The following is a 27,890-nucleotide window of genomic DNA, read 5'->3' as shown; positions in this document are numbered from 1 at the left end:
CAGAACTACAGCAATTGATCTATCATGAAAACCCTGCTATTTTATGTCTCCAGGGGACACACCTTCGGCCCAAAAACTCCCTGAGTATCTCGGAATACTACATTCACCGGTACGATCAACTTGCCGGTATTCGTGCCAACGGAGGTTGTGCCCTCCTATTCCACCAAAGTATCTTTCCCTCTGTTATCAACATCAACAGCCCACATCAATGCATAGCCGCTCGAGTCACTCTACCTTCCATCCAGTTCTCAATAGTCTCTGTATATATGCCCCCAGACACACCTTTCACAGTGCATGAAATTGAAGACATTCTCTCGCAGGTACCTGCTCCATATCTGGTAGTGGGGGATTTCAATGCATCCCACCAATCATGGGGCTCAAATTCCGATGATGACAGAGGAAATAAAATAGCAGAGGTATGTACCCATCTAAATCTTGTTACCCTGAATTCATGGGAAGCAACACATCTCTCCTTAGCTTACGGTACATACTCCATGATAGATATCTCCATGTTTTGTCCACGCATTTCGAATGGTCTGTGATTCACAACCTACATGGTAGTGACCACTATCCCATTCGTATGCGTATGTCTGCTTTACGCCTTGCGGAATCTCGATCTCCAAACTGGGTTATTAAAAAGGCAGACTGGGTCGGATTTTCGGAGTCCATATCATTCGATGATAACGGACATGAAAGTGTGGACTCCGTAGTAGGCCATTTCTCAAATGTGGTTATAAAGTCAGCGGAATTATCTATCCCCCGGTCATCCTGCAGGCCAAAGCGCTTCTCTGTCCCCTGGTGGACGGATGCCTGCAGAGATGCAATCCGTGACCGCAAACGTGCTTTACGCCAGTTTGAGCGCCATCCGACCCAAGAATATTTTGTCCAGTTTAAACGTCTTCGAGCCAAAGCTCGTCGCATTGTGTGCGATGCTAAGAAGACGTCCTGGACAAACTACGTCAGTTCATTAAAACACAATGTCCCAGTTAACACCATATGGGACAATGTCCGTCGAATAATGGGGAAACGTAGTTCTGTAATTCCGGGCCTTCTAAACAATGGAGTAACGACCACCAATCCAATAGAAATTGCTGAAATATTTGCTACCACAAATTTTTACAAATAAGCAGCTCACATAATTATGACCCGGAATTTCTGAAAATCAAAGAAACTGCAGAAAAACGAAACCTAAATTTTCAATCTGACAACACTGAAGACTACAATGCACCGCTGGAGGCGGCACTAGACATCCCCTGACACCTCCCCTGGCCCTGATAACATCCATAACCGCATGCTTCGTCATCTTCCACCAGCTGGAAAATCCTTCCTTCTGTCTATATAAAATAGAATCTGGACTGAGGGTGTATTTCCATCTGCTTGGCGTTCCGTCATTGTAATTCCAGTCCAGAAACCGGGAAAGGACCCTTCTTTACCTGGCAATTACAGGTCAGTCTGTCTCACCAGCAGTGTATGGATGGTTATGGAAAAGATGATAAGCACACACCTGATGTGGGTACTCGAATCGGGAAACCGATTATCTAATATCTAATGTGGTTTTCGTAAGCACAGCTCCGTCGCAGACCATCTTGTTCTGCTGGAGACCGCCATTAGAGATGCTTTCCTCAAGAAGGAACATCTAGTGGTGGTCTTCTTTGATCTAGAAAAGGCTTACGATACCACGTGGCGTTATGGAATTCTGCAAACCCTGCATGATTGTGTACTTCGTGGCATTCTGCCAACGTTTATTGCGAAGTTCATGGCAGACCGGTATTTCCGAGTTCAAGTAGGCACCACACTTTCTAAAGAACATCTCCAAGAAAATGGTGTTCTGCAGGGGTCTGTATTAAGCATTCTTCTTTTCTGCATTGCGATCAATGTCATTGCCCACTGTGTGGGTAACTGAGTATCTTCTCTCTTGTATGTTGATGACTTCAGTCTATATTACAGTTGCCGATACCTTCCATCTATCGGTCGACAGTTGCAACTGGTCATCAACGTGCTATCGGAGTGGTCTTTTCGCAATGGCTTCAAATTCTCTACTCAAAAGACACAGTGTGTCCACTTCTACAACCATCGTGGACTCCATCCACATCCTGAACTACGTCTTAATGGAGTGGAGTTGCAATATACAGACACTGCGAGGTTTTTGGGCCATATCTTTGATTATAAATTAACGTGGGAAGCGTATAACCGTGATTTGAGAAGGCACTTTGAAAAATGTTTAAACATTTTACGCCTTTTGTCAGGGGTTCACTGGGGTGCAGACCGCATAGTGCTTTTACGTCTTTATCGTGCCCTTATCCATTCAAAGCTGGATTATGGCTGTTTTATCTATGGCTCAGCAAATAAATCTAAGCTACGTCTCTTAGACACTATCCATCATCATGGGATACGACTCGCTACAGGTGCCTTCCGAACGAGTCGGATAGAGAGCCTGTATTGCGAAGCAGGGGAAACATCACTGTATCAGCGATGTGATGTGCTGTTGTGCTCATATGCGTTTAAGCTCCGCTCGCAGCCTGAGCACAATTCTTTCGACTCTTTCCATCATTCTTTTTTCACGGCCGATACAGTGATAATCCACGGAGACCTCCTCCAGCAGGCGTGCGATTCCGTGAACTGCTCTCTGAGCTCGACGTCCATCTACCATCCATTTGCACACTAGAATACACCACCACTCCACCGTGGATTATGCGACGCCCCATGTTTGATGTAAGCCTGAGCCAAAGTTTTAAGAATTTTACACCAGCTTTTATTTTATAGACTTCGTTTTAGTGAACTTTTATCATGTTTTGCAAATTATTCTTTAGTTTTTCTGACGGATCCCGAGTAAATGATTGTGTTGGTTGCTCCTTCGTTGCAAATGGACAGATATTTAAATATAAACTGAGCGAATATACCAGTGTTTTTGCTGCAGAATGATATGCTTTTTACAGAGTTTTATTGTTTTTAATTCTACAACTTCAGGGCAGATATCTAATCTGCTACGACTCTTTAAGTGCCATTCAGTCTTTGCAGTCTCTCTATTCAGATGATCCCCTTGTGTTAAGAACTCAGAAGCTGTTCCACACACTCCTAAGCTCTGACTCCGAGATCAGAGTAGTGTGGATTCCTGGCCATGTTGGAATTCCTAGGAATGAGGCCGCAGATGCTGCAGCCAAAGATGGTGCTACGAATGGCACTCTGGTATATTGGCGAGAGAGGTGGCAAAACTTACAAAATTATTTGAAATATAGAATATGGTGGCAATGGGAAGGAGAATGGTCTGCACAAGAGGAAAACAAATTACGAAGAATAAAGAATACTGTTCGAGTTTGGGATTCGTCCACAAGTGCGTCACAACACAAAGAAGTTTTACTCACCCGGTTGAGGATTGGCCACTGTCATCTGACATATGGCCATCTGCTACATGGCGAGCTTCAGCCGGAGTGTGATCTATGCCATGTTCCACTTATGGTGGAACATTTTTTATTGCATTGTAGAAAATATGACTGTGTCCATCGGCAATATGGAATTCGGCCGACTCTTCGTGACGTTCTTGGAAATTATTTTAATCGTACAAAATTTTCTTCACCTAACATAATTAGGAGCTTGAAATCCAGACGTTTGAAATGGGCAGGGCATGTAGCACGTATAGGCGAATCCAGAAATGCATATAGAGTGTTAGTTGGGAGACCGGAGGGAAAAAGACCTTTAGGGAGGCCAAGACGTAGAGGGGAGGTTAATATTAAAATGGATATGAGGCAGGTGGGGTGTGATGATAGAGACTGGATTAATCTTGCACAAGATACGGACCAATGGCGGGCTTATGTGAGGCTGGCAATGAAACTTCGGGTTCCTTAAAAGCAATTAGTAAGTAAGTAAGTAAGTAAGTACAAATGCAGTCCTGAGATATTTATCGAGTTCTGGACTTGACAGGGTGATTTAGTTTTTTTAATTGACCCATTTTCCTGTCCTCCGGATCCTTTACATCTGGAGGTTACATTTGTTATTTAGTATATAAATTTTTTAACAAACTTGACATTTGGACTTTTTACATCCGAGTATTTTGGAAATACGCCAGATAATTTATTGATGGTAGCATTTGTACTTTTATTTTATTGTCTCTTTTTAAATACTAGTTACGGTCTGTTATTTTTATAATGTTTTATGCATCAACCTGTTGAAACTGCATTTATGTCCCTCGTTTTAATCGCGACAAAGTTTTTTAGTTCTTTTAAGCTTTCTGATTATTGTATCATGTCTCTGTTCTGTAAACAATTTTAGATAAGGGAGTAGATAGCCATAGATTCTGACGCGCCCATTTTAAACCCCACTAACTAACTAACTCTGACCTCTTTTTCTTAGAATTTATAGTGCAACAAACGTCTCCTTGTCACATATTATTAATCAAATTATTGTATTTTAGCCATTTATATTTATTACAACGATAACAAGCATTTCACAGTTTAAACAACTTTTCACAGTCAATGCCTTTCCGATCAGGACCGCCGTAATGTATGTTCGAGTTTTATATTTCAGTGTATGGAGCTCAATGAAATATTATAATTATAACTTTATTACATATCATTGCTAAGTTTTATTTAGTGTAATGTGTCCATAAGTTTTGTGTACTACTTGCTGCATAATATGTTGCAGAAATAACTAAAAACTGTGTTATTCTAATGTGAAGAGTGTTTTACATGTTAACATAATCTGTTCGTATTAACATTTTAAGTTAAGAATAGAAGCTATTTTGAAGTTTAATAAAAAAGAATTTACATTCTGATTTTAATTTAGCACATTTACCTTCCTTAATTGTAGACAGAAAATTTACTATACCACTTCTATGAAATCAGTGTACATACGATTGTGTTACTTTGTCTGTTAGGTTGTAGATAAACACAGTAATTCAGTCTCATTTGTAGTATTAAGATACAGACAAATTGAATGTGAGGCGTATCATACATGACAGTATGTTTAATTATAATCTATACTTGCGAATGTAGGAATATAAATATAGTAAACAGACCCTATAATTTTCATACGACATAATATACCAGTACATATGTAATGGCAAGTCATTGGATACCACTAAAATTACATAGAAAAGGGCAACTGCTACAGTAAACATAACGTATAACTTCAGCATATCCAAACATCTGTGCAGTGCAACTGAAAATTATTGAATCGTGCATAAATGAATGTACAAGAATTTCGAAAAATTTAATCGAAATAAAGGCAGGTATTACACATATGAACAACGTAATTTTCACACCAAAAATAATGTTAAACCTTAACTCTCAAGTGAATTATATCTGAAATGGCCATTATCATTGTTTTAAATTTTATTAATGCAACTACACTACATTTGAAAGAAATATATGTTACTCTTTATGCATTGCAAATAATTTATATGGTTGAAAAGGCTCCCTTCGTGATCGGATTAAGGGAGACAAATGGTCTGCCTTACGGCCTGTATTAGATCACGATGCCAGTGGCACAGTCTATTTTTCCTAGTACTCACAGCATTCCAAGCGGCTAGCAACTATCGCGAGAAATGCAAAAAATCATCCCAAGTTTCGCGACTGTATATATTAGACTGTGCTGTTATCTTTGTTTTCTGTCACTGATACTTATCCAGATCCCGACTACCAATATTTGGGCCTTGGTAGCTCGATTTACCTTCCAAACACATTTGGAATGTAGTTTGTGGACAGACTTGTCAACCTTAAAGTCCCAAACAGACCCTCGTTCAGAAAATGTGAGAAAAAAAAAAAAAATCAAAATCGTATATTCTAATTTAAAAATGTATTCGATGACGTCATAGCTCATGCAACACTGACTACAGAAAAGATTCACATTTACAGAATAAATCCTTTTAAGAAATAAGATTCGACGTGTCTGAGTATTCCTCTTAAAAACCTTCCACCGAATTATAAAACACATTATGCGTTACTTTAGAAAAACAATCCTATTTATTCACATAACATCGAGCACCAGGTTAAAAGTACATTTGATTCATTTTTATCTAACCTTAAAAAATGCACAGTGAATCAGAACACACATCACTAGCTGGACAAAATTAATAACTTCTTTGCATTCTAACGAATTGTTATGAAACTTTGTGCATGCATTACACATGGCACATATGTTTTGTGTACAAACTCTGATAATGTTTGCACAAGAAAAACTACCTTTATAGCGGGTTCATTTAGACGGAATTAATAACTGCTTTCCTATATAACAGATTTTTATGAAACATTGTACGGAATTTACAGGTGGCATATATTTTTTGTGCACAAACTATATTTACGGTTCGATAAGAGGAACTACCCCTTAATAGATGACTAAGTAAACAAAATTAATAACTTCTCTCCTGACAGATTTTTATGAAACTTGATACAGAAGTTATAGGTGAATTATATTTTTGTCTACAAAGTTTGATTATGTTTCTATAAGATGAACTGCACCTTTGTTGTGGTGCATTTAGACAAAATTAATAACTTCTCTCCTATATAATATATTTTTATGAAACTTTGCAAAATAATTAGACCTATAGGTAGAATACAGATGTAATCAGAATTTGTACACAAAAATATATATGCTACCTGTAATTTCTGCACAAATTTACATAAAAATCTGTTATGTAGGAGAGAAGTTAATTTTCTGTAAATGCACCCCATGTAAAGAGTACTTCCTCTTATGGAACCGAAAATAGTTTGTAAAAAAAAATTTATTCAACTTATAACTTGCATACAGTGTTTTATAAAATCTGTTACATAGGAGAGGAGTTATTATTCTTACCTAAAACGGAACCCTATAAACGCATAATTCCTCTTACACAAACGTAGTCAGAGTTTGTAGACAAAAAAATATGTGCTACCTATAAGGTCTGTACAAAGTTTCATAACAATTCGTAACAATGAAGATAAGTTATTAATTTTGTCCTCCTAGATTTGCATTATTGCACACTGTAAGATATTAGAAATATTGGAGTTACGTGTGGAAAATTGAGTGCCAAACATGCCATCCCCCATTTGACAACATTGTCCCAAAACAAGGCACAAAATTTCAAATTTTGATATTTGCAATTCTTTAAAATCAAAGTTATTTATCAGATCATTATTTGAGTGTGCAAATAGTATCCAAATTTGATTCAACTCCCCTTGCCACATTTCCAGTGGATATTGATATGGAATGGAATTGAATGGAATAGACTTTCGAGAAGGGCCACTATAACCCAGCACTGCGACCTCTCAAGATTTGTTGTACTAACCCACAACTTAACCCTTTGACGCACAAATTTGGGAGGGGAATAAAAACTTGTGTTTGCAATGAAATTAAACTTTTGTCTAAGGGATGTACCTCAAATTTAAAAAAATTAATAATTTCCATTTTTGACACAAACAATGGGTGGTTTCATAGTAAAACCACTATGCAATACTGCAGAACACAATGCCTTCAGACGTATTGTGTATGATACAAAAGGAAACAGTTTCTGGTCTCATTATGGCAAAGTGCCACTTCACATGTGTTGCAGACCCATTTACTCCTGTGTGGTTGAACTTGAGTGCTACAATAAGTACAGTGTCTTGAAGATCCACGCACAGGTATAGGTGTCACCTTGTCGAATCTATCTTCATATGGAACCGTAGGCTTGAAGTGGTGTACAGATTTTAGTACTGTCTTTCTCCCTCTAGGTTTTGGAATATTAGCTGCGACCAAACCATCAACAACAGCCGACCTGAAATTCTTCAGAGTCTGTTATCTACCTTCACCTCTCAACGAATATACCAAGAAGGCATTAGTCACAGTGACATCAACAAAATGCCAGAAAATGTGGTGCCATTATTTTCTGCATTTTCTATCATTCTCATAGAAGGACTTCAACATATCAGCTTTGTCAATATTACCCATATGTTGTAGTCCTTCACGAGTTGTGGGCAAGCAATTTCAGTGGTTGTTCCAGTCTTCTCTTTTCTTGAAACAGTGGCAATGATAGGTGGATCGTGGTAATTAGAAAGGAACAGAATGGACCTTCTATTCTTCCAATTGAGCCAAGACAATCCAGCATATGACGTACGGCTATCATTCTCACCACGTTTCATGTCGTAGTCTCTTCTTTTGTTGTGTGGTAAACCAATACGCCCATGTCTAACTGTACTACATGCAAACATATTTTGCTGCCTTAGAGATCATCAGATTCAAACTTGTGAAAAAGTTGGAAAAACACTTTGTGATTGTCACAAACCATCTCGTCCTTGTAGCTATGATGACTAAACTGATGCAAAAATGGAACATTTTGTTGGATATGTAAGCATAACTACCCTGTTTGCATGGTGGTTACGTTTTGAAACCACCACATTATTTCTATATTGACACCACATGTGTCGAAGAAATTACAATCTTGTTACTGCAATATGTTCTAAAAGATCGAAAGACAAATAATACTACATAGAAATTTACCTACCTGTGATATTTTAGCATACAACTGAAATAAAAACATGACACAAAGCGAGTCTTCCACACCCCAACTATGAACAGACTGAGCAACACAAATACAGGGAAAATAAAATTCTTCTACAGTTTCTAGGGATCATTGAACGCAGCACAGTGGTTTTGAAATAAAAACCACTTGTAAGTAAGCAGAAAACTCAAATTCAAAAAGGGGTTACGTACTGTAACCACTGCGCTTCAAAGGGTTAAGCGCATTCCAAAACCCACATTGCCGACTACACTAAGGCTCACTCCGCACCCAGATTTCGAAAAGACAACCACACTTATCCCTAGCCAAGCCCTCTCCATTCATCACCAGCTGGGAAATGTTATGGATTGATGATGGAATGGAGAAATGTTGATGAAATGTAGATGCATAATATGGGGAAATGGGAGAACTCTGAGGAAAACCGCTACTGCAACCTTCTCCATCACAAGTGTAATTTTCCCAGGCCCGACTGTGACACAGACCCAGACAATTTTTCAATAAAAAATCCGAAGTTTGACCAGGACTCGAACCCATATCGCCTGCATGACAGGCTGAAGGTCTGACCACTCAGCCTCCACACTTTTTTCCAATAGATATTCAAATAAACGTGAATCAGTCAAGGCTACAGGAAGTGCCACACAGAGGTAGATAGATACATTTAGTTGATCTCTGATCCACTGATCACAAGCAAACTGAAAGAACAACCAATGCATGCAAGCAGAAAAACAGTAAAATGCAACCAACTGTCGGGCTGAAGTCAGTGCAATACAGACCAGTGTGATGGCCTACAGTGGCCTTTGAGCCCAGTGCGATGGACTAGGAAGCAGCCGCAACAGTCAGTGTTGGTCTCGGATGTACTGGGCTGCTAACATGCATGGGCTGGTATTGCTGTGCAGTGGGCCACCATGCAGTAGTCTGGGTTGAAATCATTGCAGCATTTTCGCATATTTAAAGGGATGGACTCTAATCAGTTTGCTATATTGTCGCTGGTTCAATTCCCAGCTCTAACAAATGTTAGTCTTTTGTAAGACTGTAATTGTAGTTTGGTTGTATTTGACTATTGCTTTATTTAACTATTTACATACTGTTTTTCCATTTAGTTTTTTCATTTTTTTGCCGTACTTATTGTGCACGAACCTCAATAAATGTCTGCCGTGGCTCTTAGCTATTGAGGACAATCTACATTCATATTCCTGGTCACCACTATTGTGAGTACCATGCCAGAATACTTGAGGGCTTGGCAAGCAACGATCTGTGAATCATTGAATGTAGTGCCTTTATGCTTAACACTAGGAGGACCGGACCTGTCATTCTGCCGGGTACCAAGTATTTAAATAATTATTATTCGAAAGCTTTTCATCCTATGACTCCCACAATTTCCGACTTTTATTTTATCTTTATGATGTACGATTTCTAAAAATATTACACTTTTATTACTTTTCTAAAGGATGTTACAAGCAATTACTGCTAGTAGCACAGTCGCCCACCATTCTGACGGGTTTCATGATTCAGACCGGCCGTTCCTACACACCAAATGCGGTTCAAATTTCTATTGTTGCAGCAATGTTTAGATTTCATTTCGATCTCTGCGAGTGATTTATGACTCTTCGGCAATTCCTTTGTCGGTATCTAAAAATAAAATATTGCTCTCTGAGTGTATGTTGTTCTGACCTTGCACGATGTTTTCGTCGGCGAAAATTCAGTTTCACAATGGCAGCCTCTGGAGACAAACGTTATTTGTCAGAAGAAGAAATTGACTATTTGATGAATATGTCTGGTAACGAATCAGATGGTGAAGATCCCTGTAATCTATGTGAAATTGACGAAATCCACGAATTATGTGAAAATCAAGGTACAGACCGCGCTGATAAGGACGCAGATTACCTTCCTAGCAGAGATGAAACTAGTGACTCTTCAGATGAAGATTCATCGCACAATGTGAGCAAGATCATGAGCAATCAGAACAGCCAGCTGTTACTTCATCTAGAAGAGGTATGCTACATAATTTATTATTGGATACTTTATTCTTACTATTATTATTATTATTATTATTATTATTATTATTAGTATTATTATTATTATTATTTTCATCAGCATATTTTTTATAAATACCGATAGTATGTTACTTCAATTCTAATTACTACAACAGCAATATGAAAAAATCTTTGTAACACTATTTCCTGGATTGAATTGTTTCTAATATAAAAGTGTATAATTTATGAATTATGTTTGTAGCTGCTTCATTACCACTGGCTCCTAATATTCCAACTACTAAAGGTAGCCATGGCAGAGGAAGAGGACGAAATTGTTCTCAGGTAACAAACAATCCTGCCCTAGGAATTGTTGAGACTGCTGCTGATGGGACACAATGGACTGTTATTCCTCCACAAGCTGCACCTGTAAGAAGAGCACAGCAGAATATCGTGACAAAAGTCCCTGGACCTACAGGCCATGCGAAGAGGTCCATCATAAATGGTAAGCATTCGAGCGCAAGAAAACTTCTAATTGATGACAGCATGCTTCTGAATATAAAAAGATGTACTGAAAAAAAAGCATGTCAGGAATTACAAGTTGACAGCTGGACCATTAGTATTGAAGCATTAGAAGCTGCTATTTCTCTTATGTATGTGAGAGGAGTATATGGCGCAAAAAACTTTCCCATAAATTATTATGGTCGCAGGTTTGGGGACCAGCATTTTTTCGGAACACCATGAGTAGAAATCAATTTAGTGAAATTTTTTAGATTTCTGTGATTTGACGAGAAAGCCACACGATCTCAATGATTACAAACAGATCGATTTGTAGCTGCTGCTCCTATATGGAATACCTTCATTGCCAATTGCTTGTTATGTTACAAACCAAGTGAAAACATCACTGTGGATGAACAGTTGTTTCCTTCCAAGGTTCTCTGCCCATTCATACAGTACATGAATAGCAAACCAGACAAGTTTGGAAAAAAGTTTTGGCCGGGTGTTGATACAAGCTCTAAATACTTGGTGAATGGTTTTCCTTACCTTGGTAGAGATGAGCGTCCTGCAGGTGTACCATTAGCAGAGCATGTTATAATGCGTCTGGCAGAGCACTACCTTTCTAAGGGAAGAAATATTACATGCAACAATTTCTTCATGGCAAAATCTCTTGGAGAAAATTTGAAATGCAAGAGTACTGGCATAGTCGGTACACAGAAAAAGTCTAGACGGGAAGTTCCTCCATCAGCAAAATCACTTACAGTGCCCTTGCAGAGTACCACTATTTACAAGTCAGGTGACATGACCCTAACCTCCTATCAGTGTAAAAAGAATAAGAATGTGCTCCTGTTGAGCACGATACACAACACAGTTACCATCAACGAGCAGCATCAAAAAAAGCTACCTGAAACAGTGATATTCTATAATGAAACTAAGTGTGGTGTTGACATCATAGATCAAATGGCTCGACTTTACACTGTGAAATACGGATGCCGTAGAATGGCCTATGCATGTGTTTTTCGATGTTCTGGACCTGGCCGCAATCAACGCGTGGATTCTGTACAAGGAGGTAACAGGTGACAATGTTTCTTGGCACCAGTTCATATTCAAGTTGGGAGAAGAACTAGCAGCCAGATATGTAACCACTAGACCACCAGCCCCTCTTCCTGAAAGAATTCCTCAGCAGAGCAACGTCTGCAAGACATGTCAGATTGGAGGATGCAGAGGGAAGAATAGAAGTAAAAATCAGTGTGCAAAGTGCTTCAAGTACGTATGTGGACCATGCTCAGTAAGTCCCGAGTGTACCTGTGTAAGGTGTTATGTTGCTGCCAGTGTCTTTGAATAAACAATCATGAATGGATGCTTATTTTTGTGTTTCTTGTTAATAGTTTCTTCTTTTTTATAGTGTAACGCATAATGTTTAAATGTGGAAATTATTCCTTTCATTTTTGTACTTGGATTTTTTAAGATGAACTCAATAGTTATTGAAATTTAAAAAAATGAAATCCCAGAGAAAAATCATACATATCCTTTAAAAGCATTAAAGAAATTATATAAATGAACATTCCTATTCAAAAGTGTTAAATATTTCGAAAGAAAAACTTATTAAACTTGCAGCCGTCAAAATGACGGGTCCAGTTCTTGAAGGTAGACAGTACCTCTGGTCCTCCTAGTGTTAATAAACGTTGAGTTCATCCATATTAAATTATACGAAATTGAACAATATTCACTTACCTTTGTAGCGTCAAGTTGATCTACCACTGTTCTCTTCTTCTTTAATGAGTTGAACATCAACAGCGATCCGAGCTTTGAAACAGATGTGGAATATCCTAGTCTGCACTGTATTATTATAATTTGTTACATGCTTTAATTCTGAGTTTAATAAGGTAGAAATTTATAGAATCTTGTGTAATTTCATTTTGAAATTTAAAATTCTAACGGAAAAATAGGTGTTTAAGAATTCATAAACAGTTAAAATTTATTTCAAATCCATTTGTCTAGCAATGACCTATGTCTAGCCTGGGAATTAACTTAGAACCACTCAGTATGATGTTGAGCAAACGTGTTATTGTGTCAGTCAGTTCAGTACAACAATCCATTCTACCTGTTAACTCTTAAGTTTGGTAATTCTCTAAAATAATTAAACCATCGCCACAGTTCCTCCATGTCAGTGGCACACCCATGGGAGGGGGTTATGGAACTCAAGCACACTCAATATAAAAATATTAAAACGAAAAATGAAAGAAAGAAGGAAGTTTTTAATGTTTTGGTGTGTTTATTGTGGAAATTGTTGAAAAAATGATTTTGAAATAATCAGGTATGTTGGTGGATTTTTCACAACATACTTTTATTTTAAAAAACACGATTCCTGTGACAGTGAGTGGATTTATCAAGAGAATTCCGTCACTTTATATGTGATCTTTATGCTATATGAGTTGTTACTAGATATTTGTGTGGCTTAATTTCCTCTGCAAGTCCACAGACCCTAGCCAGCAGGGGGCTGTGGGTGGTTGAAATGATTATTCACTTCATTGAATTTATATAATTACGTTCATTATTCCTTTGTATATTAGTACTTCTGCATTACAATTATTATTCTTAATTATTTCATACGTTGACACATACTTCACTTAAGTTATTTTATGTTGTTTTAATCCCAATTGTAAGTTTAATACACTTTTCCTCGCCTTTTGCTTCCTTTTCAAGATAAAAAATTTTTTGTGTGAAATATTTCATAGCATGTTTTGGGAAAGCCATTGAAAGAATTCCAAATATGCCAGTTAATTTAAGGAAGCGCTCTTTTATGATAATAAATAATGATTGAAAGAATTTTAGTTGTATCCTTTGTATGTGCAGAAATTTAATCTGAACGAAGGTAACTTTTAGTTCTGCAAAGAAATTTTACAATGTTGTATTTGTTCGGATCAAATTTCTGTACATTTAAGGGACAAAACTCTAATTCTTTCAATACTATGTGGTAATACTCTGCTCTCTAAAATTGACTGAGCACATTAGGAATTATCCTGGCATCCACTCTTCAGTATCTATTTAATATTACTCACTGAATATTTCAAGGAAGAATGGGCATTTATTGACCAAAAAATAACCATGCCTTCGGAGGAGAGTTTCGGAAAATTGTTTTTGATTGACACAGAAATAATGGATGCCACACAGAATCCTGAAAATCATGGTAGATCAACAAATGAAGTATCTTTTTGAACTTGAAAAATAAATTCGATACTTCTGTGTTTAATGGTTTGCTTCACAATGACAAACTTTCGGATCACTCTGTACAAATTAGCTCTTTTAACGTATTTTGTGGGTTGATGTGACCATGTATGTCAGAATTTGATGTCATTGTGGGAAGCCTTTTATGTTAAAGAACATTTCATATCAGAAATTAAATATTTTTATTGAAAAAAGATTACAATTTATGACACACTCAAATACTAAAGAACTCATCACTTCGGTTATAAACAACAATTTAACATTAATTTGAATACATATTCCAATTCAAGTTTGAAATAAACACAAGTGCAAATTAACCACGTTAAAATAATCAGAGCAACTGTGGCTCCTCTAGAGCCTTTTAATGTTAAAGAACATTTCAAGTATGAAATTTAATATTTTAATTGAAAAAAGAATACAATTTATGATACAATCAAATACTAAAGAACTCATAATCACTTCGGACATAAACAACAATAATTTAACATTAATATGCATATATATTCCAATTCAAGTTTGAAGTAAAAATCAGAAAACGATAAGTTTTAAACACAAGTGCAAATTAACTACGTTAAAGTAATTGGAGCCACTGTGGCCCCTCTACAGCCTCTCAATGTCAAAGAACATTTCAAATATGAAATTTAATATTTTAATTGAAAAAAGAATACAATTTTTGACACAATCAAATACTAAAGAACTCACAATCACTTCGGTTATAAACAACAATTTAACATTAATATGCATATATATTCCAATTCAAGTTTGAAATAAAAATCAGAAAAAGATAAGGTTTAAACACAAGTGCAAATTGACAACTTCAAAATAATCGGAGCAACTGTGGCTCCTCTACAGCCTTTTAATGTTAAAGAACATTTAAAGTATCAAATTTAATATTTTAAATGAAAAAAGATTACAATTTATGACACAATCAAATACTAAAGACCTCATAATCACTTGGATTATAAACAACAGTTTAACATTAATATGCATATATATTCCAATTCAAATTTAAAATAAAAATCAGAAAAAGATAAGTTTTAAACACAAGTGCAAATTAACCACGTTGAAATAATCTGAGCAACTGTGGCACCCCTAGAGGATTATTTAACATGTTTCTACAGCAGATTCAACAAATTTTTAATTTATCAGCCGATATATATATATTGCTTCCTTCCGTCTTCTTGTGGTGGGGTTGACAAACCATTCATGTAACAAAAAATTTCTTCTTATGAAGCGTGAAATGTGAGTCAGACTGCAGTCGACCTGAAAAACAGAAAAGGACTGATCATTTACGGTTATGCACATGGAATGCATTGAAATTATATGAAGCAGAAATCTCGAAAATATTACTTGATCAACTAAAAAAATATAAAGAAGATATTAGAGTGGTTCAGGAGCTAAGGTGGCTTTGGAATGGAACAATAGACAGGACTGCGTAAAATTCTATATCAGCAATGATAAAAAAAAAATGTCAAGTTAGTACTGGCTTCCTATTACGTACATAATATAGTTAGATATTCTGCATTGGATTTTAAGCCTGTAAGCGAAAAAATCTCATACTTATAACATTTCTCATTTACAGCACAATCGAAGTACATGCTCCTGTCAAAGGTAATTTAGGTGCTGAGAAAGAAGATTTATCTGTTATTGAAGAGCGCTTTATAAACTATTTAGTATCGATGGGATTGTTGTTAGCGAGATAGTATTTGGCAAAACGAAGCCGAGAATTAGCCATAGATTATTGATATTCACCTTACTTTTGGATAAAACCTCGGAGAAAGCCCAACCATGTAATTAGTGTAATTGGGAATTGAATCTATGCCTGAGCAAAAATTCGGATTTGAAGGTGACTGAGTTACACCGGTGCCCAAATGATTGTTATTCACTTCTTGAGTGCAGATCCTCAGGAAACTTGTGATTCGTGTTGCAGGAATGATATTAATATATTGTTTGTAGGAAATGTAAGTTCTAATATTTGCAAAGAATATATACAGAGTGAACCGTAAGTGATGTCGTTAACTTTGAGGAGTCATTGATAGGGATATTTAAAAAAAAAAAGTAAATACAATTTTGCTCGTTTTTGCTTCTTTTTCGACATAAACATTGATTTGTATGAAACATTGATAGCCTTTTGGGGAAAATCTCGGAAAAAACCCCAACGATTTAATCATCACAAGTGGAAATCGAATCAACACCTGACCTGATGTCTAGATTCACAGGCAGAGCTGCACTGGTAGTCAAGAAGTCTTTTATTCCTTCTTGAGGAAATTTACGATTTATAATAGGCCCATTCTGATGTACAACTCTGAAATATGAACTTTGTCATCGATCAACCTACCAAGTCTAATTCTGTTTCAAAGGGAAATTTTTGCTTCATTTCAATAACAAGGAGAGCGGCGTATATTACATGATCATGAGTTATATGAAATTATAAATCATCTGATATAAGAGCTGTTAAACTATCAATATTGAAGTAGGTAGGACATGTGAAAAGAATGAGAGAAATGGAAATACCAAGAAGGATATTGGAATGCAAGGCAGAGGGAAGAAGTGTAGAGGACCCAGGTTGAGATGGTTGGATGGAGTGCTAGAATATCTCAGTAGGATCCAAGTAAAAATTTGTGGATGGTTGCCAGGTATATATATTTATATAATGCAAGAAGAAAATTCCTAGAGCGCTCTTCTCCTGCTAAGACAGCACACATTTGTTAGTAACTGTGGAAGCTACTATGTTCTCTTAGTAAATGTAACAGTAGTCGTTTACACTTTTATAATGGTGTTTGGTTATTTTCCAGATATTCCTATCAAGATTTATTTATTGCATATTACCACGTTCCAATTTGTAGGATTGAGCTGAATGGTTCCTAATTCATATAAATATAAGCCTATTTTAGATTCGATTTTCCTTGCTGGCTACATTCTCCCTATTGCATACTAGCACCATAAGATTGACAATAAAATAATCACCTCAACCACTGCATTTTCCTTCTATCTGTAAGAGAAAATAAATGGGAGTTTAAATTAATTTATTAACCTCTTCATGTTTTCCTCTCATCTAGCAATTGGAAGTCCACACCTGTGAAGTAACGGTTAGTGGATCTGGCTGCAAAATCAGGTGGCCCAAGTTCGAATCCCGGTTGGTACAAGTTACCTGGTTGAGGTTTTTTCCGGGGTTTTCCCTTAACCCAATATGAGCAAGTGCTGGGTAATTATCGGTGGTGAACCCTGGGTTGATTTCACCGTCGTCATCATCTTCATGTTATTCAGATCCTAAATAATTTGTCGTAAAATAACCTACTAAAAGAAAAAGCAATTGGATAATAACATTAAATCCAATGTTCTGTATCACTTTGCATGCATTTTTCCGTATTGGTTGTAAATTTGGCCTGTTTTCTATCTTTAACAGATCTAAATCAGCATGGATGCATCATAGAAAATCTTGTAAGCGTTTTATTATTTGATTTTACTTTGTTCGTGTACATCTTTCTTTAGCTAACTGCAATGCATTTTGCATTTCACTTCCAATGGCTAGTGCTCATAATTATAATGTGTTGTCTCTGCTGCCTGCGATTCTCCTAGCATGTTGGCCATCTTACTAAATGATATTTCATATGGTGGAGTGCTGTAAATTTAGTTATGAAATGTGGAATTGTAAGTGAATATTACAAATTCTGCATAATAATTAACAGTATCCAGCCACGTTCCCCAACGATTCAAGACTGACTGCGGGGGGTAAGGATATTCCAGGGGCAATTGTTTGGAACAGCAACATTCTGTAAGGGGCTTTTAAAAATATTTTCTTCACATGCGAGATGAAACTGTCAACATTCTTGTAGGATAATCGAATCTCCTCCACAACTCTGTGTAGACCATGAGCCAGACATGTCAAGTGAATCAATTTCGAGTGCAGAGTTTGCATCTCCTTCGCTGCTTTCACCATGTATTGAGCGGCATCAGTAACGAAAAGAACAACATTTTCCCGCTTGATGCCACTGGACCATGAAAGACGCATTGAGTTTTCAAACAAAGCAGCTATGGATTCGTTGTTCACTTTTTGTAACTTCACATGTCAATAGAAATGTTTCACCAGGTTCATCACGTGACAATAACCCAACCATTACATTTGACACATATCTGCCCTTAACATCTGTAGATTCATCAACAGAAACCCAAATTTGTTATCTCCTACATAGCTTTGTATGCATTTCAATATCTGGTCATAACAAAGTGGCATATAGTGTTGTAGCATTGTAGATTCGCAAGGAAGTTTTTTGTTGGTGTGTTTTTTAATAAATGTTTTGAAATGATGGTTGTCTACCTTGCTTATAGGGATATTCGCATTCGCCGTCATATTACATAAATCACTTAGAAATTCCCATTGGTCGCACAGAGTTGTGTCCAAAAACAGATACTTCCAATCGTTTCAAGCTGTCGTTGTGCTTTCTGCTATCACAATATCTCTTTACATCACGCCGTCTATCCACTCTTAAAGATTGTTTGCATATTTTACAAAAAATTGTTTGTTCTTTAATACTAAAATACTTAGTAGCAAACTTCTATCTAAACACACGCAATTCTGAAGTATTTTGATATATCGCGGTATTTTTTATTGAATACTTCTCTACGCTGAGCAAATGTTAAACTTTGACTATTCCAACTGCAGTAAAGTAAAAACAAGTGCTTACATAGGTATACATTAGCTGTAGCTGCCCCATCTATTTGGACCAGTCACAACTCTTAACATGAACTGCTGCTACTAGAGTCTGAGAGGTCGCTCACCTCCTCTATACTACCGTACCACAGTTTAGTATATACAGTTGTGAAGCTCAATACATAATAAATATCCATACATAGTTGCTGACCACATGGATCGCTACTATCGCCTCAGCACAGACCCTTTCTCGAGCAGACGATAATGTATTTTCGGGTTTTCTCTTTCAGTGTATGGAGCTCAGTGAAATATTATACCCTTATTGCTTATCATTGCTAAGTTTTATTTAGTGGAATGTGTCCATAAGTTCCGTTTACTTCTTACTGTACAATTTGTTGCAGGAATAATTACAAAACTGAGTTATTTTAATGTGAAGAGAATTTTACATGTTAAAATAATATATTCGCATCAACATTTTAAGTTTAGAATGAAAGCTATTTCGAGGTTTAATAAAAAAGAATTTATATTGTAATTTTAATTTAGCACATCTAACTTCCTTAATTGTAGATAGAAAATTTACCATACCACTCCTATGAAATTAGTGTTGCTTGGTCTCTTAGGAAGTAGATAAATACAATAATTCAGTATGTACTCGATTGTAGACAAATTGAATGTGCTGCCTATCATACATGACATTATGCTTAATTAAAATGTATAATCGCAAATATAGGAATATAAATAATAACCTATAATTTCCATATGACATAAAAAATGACTACATATGTAATAGCAGGACATTGCAGACTTTGTAAATCTAGTTGCTCTAGTAATTGCACTGGAGGTTACCGTATTTCTATATAGTCAAGTGTCCGAAGGCCAATAAGACAGCAATCATAAAGCGGTGGAACTAGCGCTGAGGTAGTTCCTGCGATTTCGGAAGTGAAAATCGTTGAATTTATAAGAAATTTTTTGTGGAGGTGCAGGTGATCGTATAAGCAAGACATAATAAAAGCCAAAACTAACTAAACCTAACCTATCACAGATCCGTATAAGCAAGGAGTATGAGTACAAAGGAACTAATTCTGCACTAGTTTAGCCTACTAACATAGTACATTAATCAGACTTCAGATTGGAGTACTGCAAGAAACGAATAAATACAACTGAAATAGAGACAAATTGCATTTACAAGTTATCACACGTAACTTTATGCTTAATTGTAATGTATAAATGCGAACATCGGCAACCTGATGGCATGCTGCTTGTGGCAATTCAACGAAGTCTAATAATGATTATTCAGTTACTTACATGGATTTTCCGCAGGAAGGCTGATCTACTAGTGATGAACATGGGTCTAGATATTTCGGCGCATTCTCTCAGCTTCTGGCTGACCCAGATTTAGGTTAGATGTAATTGTCTTCGGACCCTCATTGTTGGGTTTGGCTTCAGGATCTTTCTGTATTTACTCCACAACATATAATCCTTCTGCATTTATATTGAGTAAGCTGAGATCCCAGAGACGCTGCTTTTTCATGTATTCAGCAATGGTGTATGCTATATAGAAGCAAAGTAATGCGTAGAACCAGAGGAAATATATGTTGAAATCATTGATGTTGAAAAGAGCCTTTGTTATGCCAACTATTACGAACAAGTTGCCCATGCCGATTATGGCGATGCAACTCACGTTTCCGAGGGATAGATTATAAAACTGGATAGTTTTGAAGATTGCGCAGATCCAAGCAGCTAATGCTGTGATCACATTTACGTGCCACATATATTTGTCCGTGTCATTATCGTAGATGAAATAGCAGCCAATCAGGAGCAAACTATTAATGACTAAAGCTTTCCTTGCGATTCGCCATAAGCGTATGTCTGTCAATGCTACCAGTACGTCGCATAATCCCGAAATTGATATAAGAATGAAAAGACTCCGAATCATTAACTTCTGAATATCGTTCATTTGCAGAGTAGCCACTGATCTTGCATGATCGTCTTTGTGAAAATAAACAGCAATCTTCAGCATCCCTTCCAGGAACATATACTTTTTTATGTTATCATATTTGAAGGACACGTAATTCATCAAAGGTTCGTCTCTTCTATCACAGTGGTGCTTGATGTAATTACACCAATCTTCCGTAAGCCATATAATCCCCACAAATATCATGCATATTCCACTGAGAATAAACTCAAAGCCTGTATTCATCTCTTACAGATTTGAAGGCACGGCCTCTGGGTTCAGATATCAAGAATACGTATTTCACACGAACTGTTGTATTAAAGCGCCTGATAACTGGCGTTACTGCTACCCTTCTCAGATTTTTTAACGCAGCCACTACGTGAATCAAATTTGTCATACTATTGCGCTTCGATACTCTTTGCCGTGTCTTCGATAACAGAGAACATTATTCATATTATGGAACGCAACAAAGTTGGCGATGTTGTTATAGGAAACACAATTACTGTAAAAGTGAATGATATTATTCTTTTAGTGATGTACAATATTAAAAATCAAATTAAATATTTGCCTTGCATGTGTAGGGGGCAAACGTTAAACATACATAGATTACTTCTTCTGCTGATGTTTCTTCTTCTTCTTCTTCTTCTTCTTCTTCATTCTAATTTTATAAGCTTATTAATATTTGCGGACATATAATTTTTATTATAGCATATTATCAGTATTTCTTATTTCCGTTGCAAATGAAAAATTTGTGGGTCAAATTATTTGCGTACATCACTTCATTTAGCTATAGTTATTCAACTATTAGTGTAGGCCTACTACCTGTAATTCAATTACACTTAACCAACTTACATTCAGTTTGCTGTTAGTATAATAATAATAATAATAATAATAATAATAATAATAATAATAATAATAATAATAATAATAATCATAATAATAATAATCATAATAATAATGATAATAATAATAATAGTAATAATTCTAAAATTTAATAAATAGACAAAAAATATGTCCGAATTATATACAACTATCAATTTCAAATATATATATATATATATATATATATATATATATATATATATATATATATATATGACAAATTTTACGTAATATTAATGCTGTTTGGTTGACCCAATATTTTTTTGGCCTCTCTTACGCTTATGTATTGTTTTAGTGCAAGTATTGACCTTTTTTTTCCGATGTACATTCGATTTATTGTAGACCATAAAACTTATTTACCTGCTTAAGCTGATTTTTTGTTTCTAGTTCTACATTGCGCAGCAAGTTTATATAAATCGTCAAAGATGTTATTTTCCTCCATTCCTCTTTCACTGCTGAAATATTTATGGAACTCATATAAGTCTTCTCTAGTTGGCAAATCTTTACTTCTTAATTAATCTCGCAATATTCTTTTGTCAATCTTTCAAAACTATTGAATTTTGAAATACAGTATAGAAGATTGCTAAGTAATTTCTAACTAAACACAAAATGTTATTATCTGTTACTACTGAGATTGCGTATCTGGCAAATTTCAATTTGTGTGTTAGTTCTGTGACTTTTCTATCTTTTAATTACTTTTCTTTTACTTCTTGTTTTGTTATTAGTATAATAATCCGATTATAATAACTATGCAGTTATTCATTTGCTAGTAAAGTCATTCGACAGAAATATCATAGAGCTCTTCTTTTTCATGTTGAACCATCTGATTACAGCATATAACGAAATAGGACTAGTTAAATTTGCACCACAGACCTTTCAAGTTTACTGGAAAAACGCTAGATGGCTCTCACAGAACTTGGCCCTTCTTGTACAGTTCACAGCATTCATCCTTAGCCATTTTGATTTCGCCAAACTGCACTTTTATTTCTCAGCTTTTTGCACTGTTATTAATAATAATATGTTTTATTTAACGACGGTCGCAACTGCAGAGGTTATATCAGCGTCGCCGGATGTGCCGGAATTTTGTCCCGCAGGAGTTCTTTTACTTGCCAGTAAATCTACTGACATGAGCCTGTCGCATTTAAGCACACATAAATGCCATCGACCTGGCCCGGGATCGAACCCCCAACCTTGGGCACAGAAGGCCAGCGCTATACCAACTCGCCAACCAGGTCGACTGCACTGTTATTACAGTCTAGTAGATACAGTCACGAATCTCAATACTTGCTAAATATACAAACATAGACAGTTGAAATATGCATCCATAGATAGTTGCTAGCCACCAGGATCGCTACTATCGCCTCATCACAGACTCTTTCCCCAGCAGGCGATAAAATGTATTGTACTTTCGATATCGTACTCTCTTGAAAAAAATAACACCTTCCTTCCACTATTGAAATACGAAATGCATAAGGTTCATATATTATTTTCATAAAGCATATATATGATAATTTATAACCTCACCTTCCTGGGTCTTTCGGAAGAAGGATAACTCTGACCCTGGTCGAGGTGGGTTCCTCCAAGTCGGTGACAGGGGTGGTGCAATGGTGGGTCGCGTGCTTTTCCTTTCGGCCATTTTTCGTCTTAACACCGACCTCTCCCTTTCGTTCTCTCGTCATTTTCGCCACTCTATTTCTCTCTGCCGGCCACCATTGCATGCGGAACGCCCACCACATCATCACAGCCATATTCACCTCTCCACCTCCGCTGCTATATTTGGCACGTCCGCCACAATGACGGGATTGATTTGTTATGGATGCCTTGCTAGGTTACATTCCTTTTCCTCTTCTAGTTAAGTATCTTAGGCTTACAACTCCCGTCTCACCAGCGGGGATCTTTCGTTTCTCCGTGGTCCTGTCCCACTGTTTCTTGCGCGAACTCCAACTTGTGCTGCCCGACAGGGCGCCCAGCAACGAAGCAATAGTGGACCCTTCATACTGCCCCTATATGCAAGTTTAGGTGCCGAGCCCGGACCAGAGGTCAAGTATACTCACGTAGAGCCCCAATGGGGGCCCGGGGCGATTTAGACGTCCTGGTGACCAACTCTGCTCGCCGAGGCGAATATATCGCTCCGACGTATTACTGCTGACTTATGGGTGTTGCAGTGTAATCAACCACAAGTACCCTGAAGCTGCGTGCGGTCTGGGATTGCTCCGGCTTTGGGAGGTTTGTCGGAGTTAGCCGAGTGGTCTGGCGGTTGTGTTCAGCGTAGAGTGGGGAGCCACGGGCGGTTATTCCCGTGGTATGGGCATAAAACTGCGACACGCCTCTGGTGCAAGACTTGCTATTATGTGTGTAATGACCAGTTTGAAGGATAACTTGCGTGAAGTGGGTTGCTTGGGATCGGGCTGTGGGGGGTCCCCACGGACGGCACACACCGAGAAGAATTTTAGGTGTCTTTTCCTTCCGCCCCCCCCCCGGTGGCAGGCTGACGCCGACGGTTCCGTAGGAGGTTCCAGTTCAAAAGGTCCTCGCGCTCCTCTTCCCCTCCATTAGAGAAGCAACACAAAAAACAGAAGATAGGAAAAGACAATGCGACTGGTGGTCATATGCCGAACAGTGCAATGTATTTGGACCCTGAGAGAGTAACAGTTAAAGTGCCGCCTCCGAAGTTCATCAGTATCACCTTGGATGGAACGGAAAAAAACCATGAAAAACATTAATCCATTCTACGTGAGACGTGCGCTCGATGGACACGTTGGCAAGGTCAGAAATGCAACTCGGCTCCGTAACGATAGTCTCCTCATTGAGACTGCATCTGAAAAACAGAGTGAGACGCTGTTGAATGCATAGTTGTTGGGGGTCATACCACATCAGAGACGAACGTCAATCCTTGCTCAACACCACGCGAATAGTTGTGTATACAGATTCTCTAGATGGTCTGTCAGATGAAGAGATCCAACTAGAGCTGGCGGAACAGTCCTTGCCCAATGTTTACCGTTTACTACGGAAGCGGGACGGACGGACGGACTGAACTCCTAAGCACAGTCTTTCTTACCTTTGAGACGTGTCTTTTGCCAGAATATATCTTTGTCGGCTACGAGCGTGTCCCTGTGCGTGCGTATGTGCCGAAACCAATGCAGTGCTTTAGGTGCCAACGGTTCGGACGTACGCAAAAACGTTGCACAAACAATATCATCTGTGCAAAGTGCGGCAGTACTGACCATGGGGATTCCCCATGTACCGGCGCCGAGCACTGTGTGGATTGTTCTGGGGACTATGCTTCTAATTCTAAAAACTGCCCAAAGTATATGCTGGAAAAGACGATTCAAGAGCTTCGAGTCCGGGAAGATATTAGCTTCTTTGAGGCACGTAAGCGTATTTTGGATAAAGAAAAGAAGGAAACTGAAACGTCCTATGCGTCTGTACTGCAGAGAGCAACAGAGGGAATCGATGCCACCACACAGACGCCACCTCTTACAAACATACCTGGGAAGCGAATTGAGATCGCAACCCAGACATATGTAGACGCCGCTACTCAGACTGCTGAGTTAGACGACTTTTGTGGACTTGACATCAGGCCTTACATCCCTAAGAAAATCATTGCTATGACAGCAAAGAAGGATTGTAGGCCTAGTAGAACACCAGAACGTCGCACTACTAGTTCGGGTGGGAGGTCGAGATCACGTCCTCGATCAAGATCACGATCAGGAGTGCGACGAACTGCAAGTGAGTCCCCAGAGTCGAGGAGAAAGTAGTCGCAGGCAAAAGCATCTTCCCATAGAAAGGAAAAGAAGAGAAGATCCCCTGTTAAGCCACCAACATGATATAGCTCCTCTTGATGATTGATATTGTACAGTCGAATATGAACAGTCTACGCAGCAGATATACTGAACTACAGCAATTGGTCTATAATGAAAACCCTTCTATTTTATGTCTCCAGGAGACACAACTTCCGCCTAAAAACTCCCTGAGTATCTCGGAACACTACATTCACCAGCACGATCACCTTGCCGGTATTCGTGCCAACGGAGGTTGTGCTCTCCTATTCCGCCAAAGTATCTTTCCCTCTGTTATCAACATCAACAGCCCACACCAATGCATAGCCGCTCGAGTCTCTCTACCTTCCATCCAGTTCTCAATAGTCTCTGTATATATACCCCCAGACACACATTTCACAGTGCATCAAAATTGAAGATATTCTCTCGCATGTACCTGCTCCATATCTGGTAGTGGGGGATTTCAATGCATCCCACCAATCATGTGCTCAAATTCCGATGATGACAGAGGAAATAAAATAGCAGAGGTATGTACCCGTCTAAATCTTGTTACCCTGAATTCATGGGAAGCAACACATCTCTCCTTAGCTTACGGTACATACTCCATGATAGATATCTCGATGTTTTGTCCACGCATTTCGAATGGTCTGTGATTCACGACATACATGGTAGTGACCACTATCCCATTCGAATGCGTATGTCTGCTTTACGCCCTGCGGAATCTCGATCTCCAAACTGGGTTATTAAAAAGGTGGACAGGGTCGGATTTGCGGACAACACTGAAGACTACAATGCACCGCTGGAGGCGGCACTAGACATCCCCTGACATCTCCCCTGGCCCTGATAACATCCATTACCGCATGCTTCGTCATCTTCCACAAGCTGGAAAATCCTTCCTTCTGTCTATATACAATAGAATCTGGACTGATGGTGTATTTCCATCTGTTTGGCTTTCCGCCATTGTAATTCCAGTCCAGAAACCGGGAAAGGACCTTCTTTACCTGGCAATTACAGGCCAATCTGTCTCACCAGCTGTGTATGCAAGGTTATGGAAAAGATCATAAGCAAACACCTGATGTGTTTACTCGAATCGGGAAACCGATTATCTAATATCCAATGTGGTTTTCGTAAGCACAGATCTGACGCAGACCATTTTGTTCGGCTGGAGACCGCCATTAGAGATGCTTTCCTCAAGAAGGAACATCTAGTGGTGGTCTTCTTTGATGTAGAAAAGGCTTACGATACCACGTGGCACTATGGAATTCTGCAAACCCTGCATAATTGGGGACTTCATGGCAGTCTGCCAACATTTATTGCGAAGTTCATGGCAGAGCGGTATTTCCGAGTTCGAGTAGGCACCACACTTTCTAACGAACATCTCCAAGAAAATGGTGTTCCGCAGGGTTCTGTATTAAGCATTCTTCTTTTCTGCATTGCGATCAATGTAATTGCCCATTGTGTGGGTAACTGAGTATCTTCTCTCTTGTATGTTGATGACTTCAGTCTATATTACAGTTCCCGATACCTCCCATCAATCGGTCGACAGTTGCAACTGGTCATCAACGTGCTATCGGAGTGGTCTTTTCGCAATGGCTTCAAATTCTCCACTCAAAAGACGCAGTGTGTCCACTTCTACAACCATTGTGGACTCCATCCACATCCTGACCTACGTCTTAATGAAGTGGAGTTGCAATATACAGACACTGCGAGGTTTTTGTGCCTTATCGTTCATTATAAATTAACGTGGGAGGCGTATATCCGTGATTTGAGAAGGTGCTGTGAAAAATGTTTAAACATTTTACGCCTTTTTTCAGGGGTTCGCTAGTGTGCAGAACACATAGTGCTGTTACGTCTTTATCGTGCCCTTATCCATTCAAAGCTGGATTATGGCTGTTTTATCTATGGCTCAGCAAATAAATCTAAGCTACGTCTCTTAGACACTATCCATCATCATTGGATATGACTCGCTACGGGTTCCTTCCAAATGAGTCGGATAGAGAGCCTGTATTTTGAAGCCGGGGAACCATCACTGTATCAGCGACGTAATGTCCTGTTTTGCTCATATGCGGTTAAGCTCCATTCGCAGCCTGAGCACAATTCTTTCGACTCTTTCCATCATTCGTCTCTTTATAGCCGATACAGTGAAAATTCTCGCAGACCTCTTCCAGCAGGCATGCGATTCCGTGAACTGCTCTCTGAGCTCGACGTCCATCTACCATCCATTTGCACACTAGAATACACCACCACTCCACCATGGATTATGCGACGCCCCATGTTTGATGTAAGCCTGAGCCAAAGTTTTAAGACTTTTACACCAGCTTTTGTTTATAGACTTCGTTTTAGTGAACTTTTATCATGTTTTGCAAATTATTCTTTAGTTTTTACTGATGGATCCCGAGTAAATGATTGTGTTGGTTGCTCCTTCGTTGCAAATGGACAGATATTTAAATATAAACTGAGC

General features: G+C 38.1%; 1 protein-coding gene across 4 annotated transcripts in view; it reads left to right on the top strand.

The window, feature by feature from the left end:
• LOC138708099 (uncharacterized) overlaps positions 1 to 27,890 on the top strand; it is a 204,001-nt gene that overhangs the window by 105,580 nt on the left and 70,531 nt on the right. Inside the window, exon 2 of one of the 4 annotated variants that reach the window (XM_069838286.1) lies at positions 10,703 to 10,898. The exons of the other annotated variants lie outside the window; for them this stretch is intronic. The gene's annotated coding sequence lies outside the window, so the exon portion shown is untranslated. Of the gene's footprint in view, positions 1 to 10,702; positions 10,899 to 27,890 lie in introns of those variants that run through there. 4 annotated transcript variants of the gene reach the window in all.

This window comes from Periplaneta americana, chromosome 10 (assembly GCF_040183065.1).
Source record: "Periplaneta americana isolate PAMFEO1 chromosome 10, P.americana_PAMFEO1_priV1, whole genome shotgun sequence".
Taxonomy (NCBI): domain Eukaryota; kingdom Metazoa; phylum Arthropoda; class Insecta; order Blattodea; family Blattidae; genus Periplaneta; species Periplaneta americana.
Note: the sequence above shows the minus strand (reverse complement) of the source record. Positions and strands in the feature narration are given on the sequence as shown.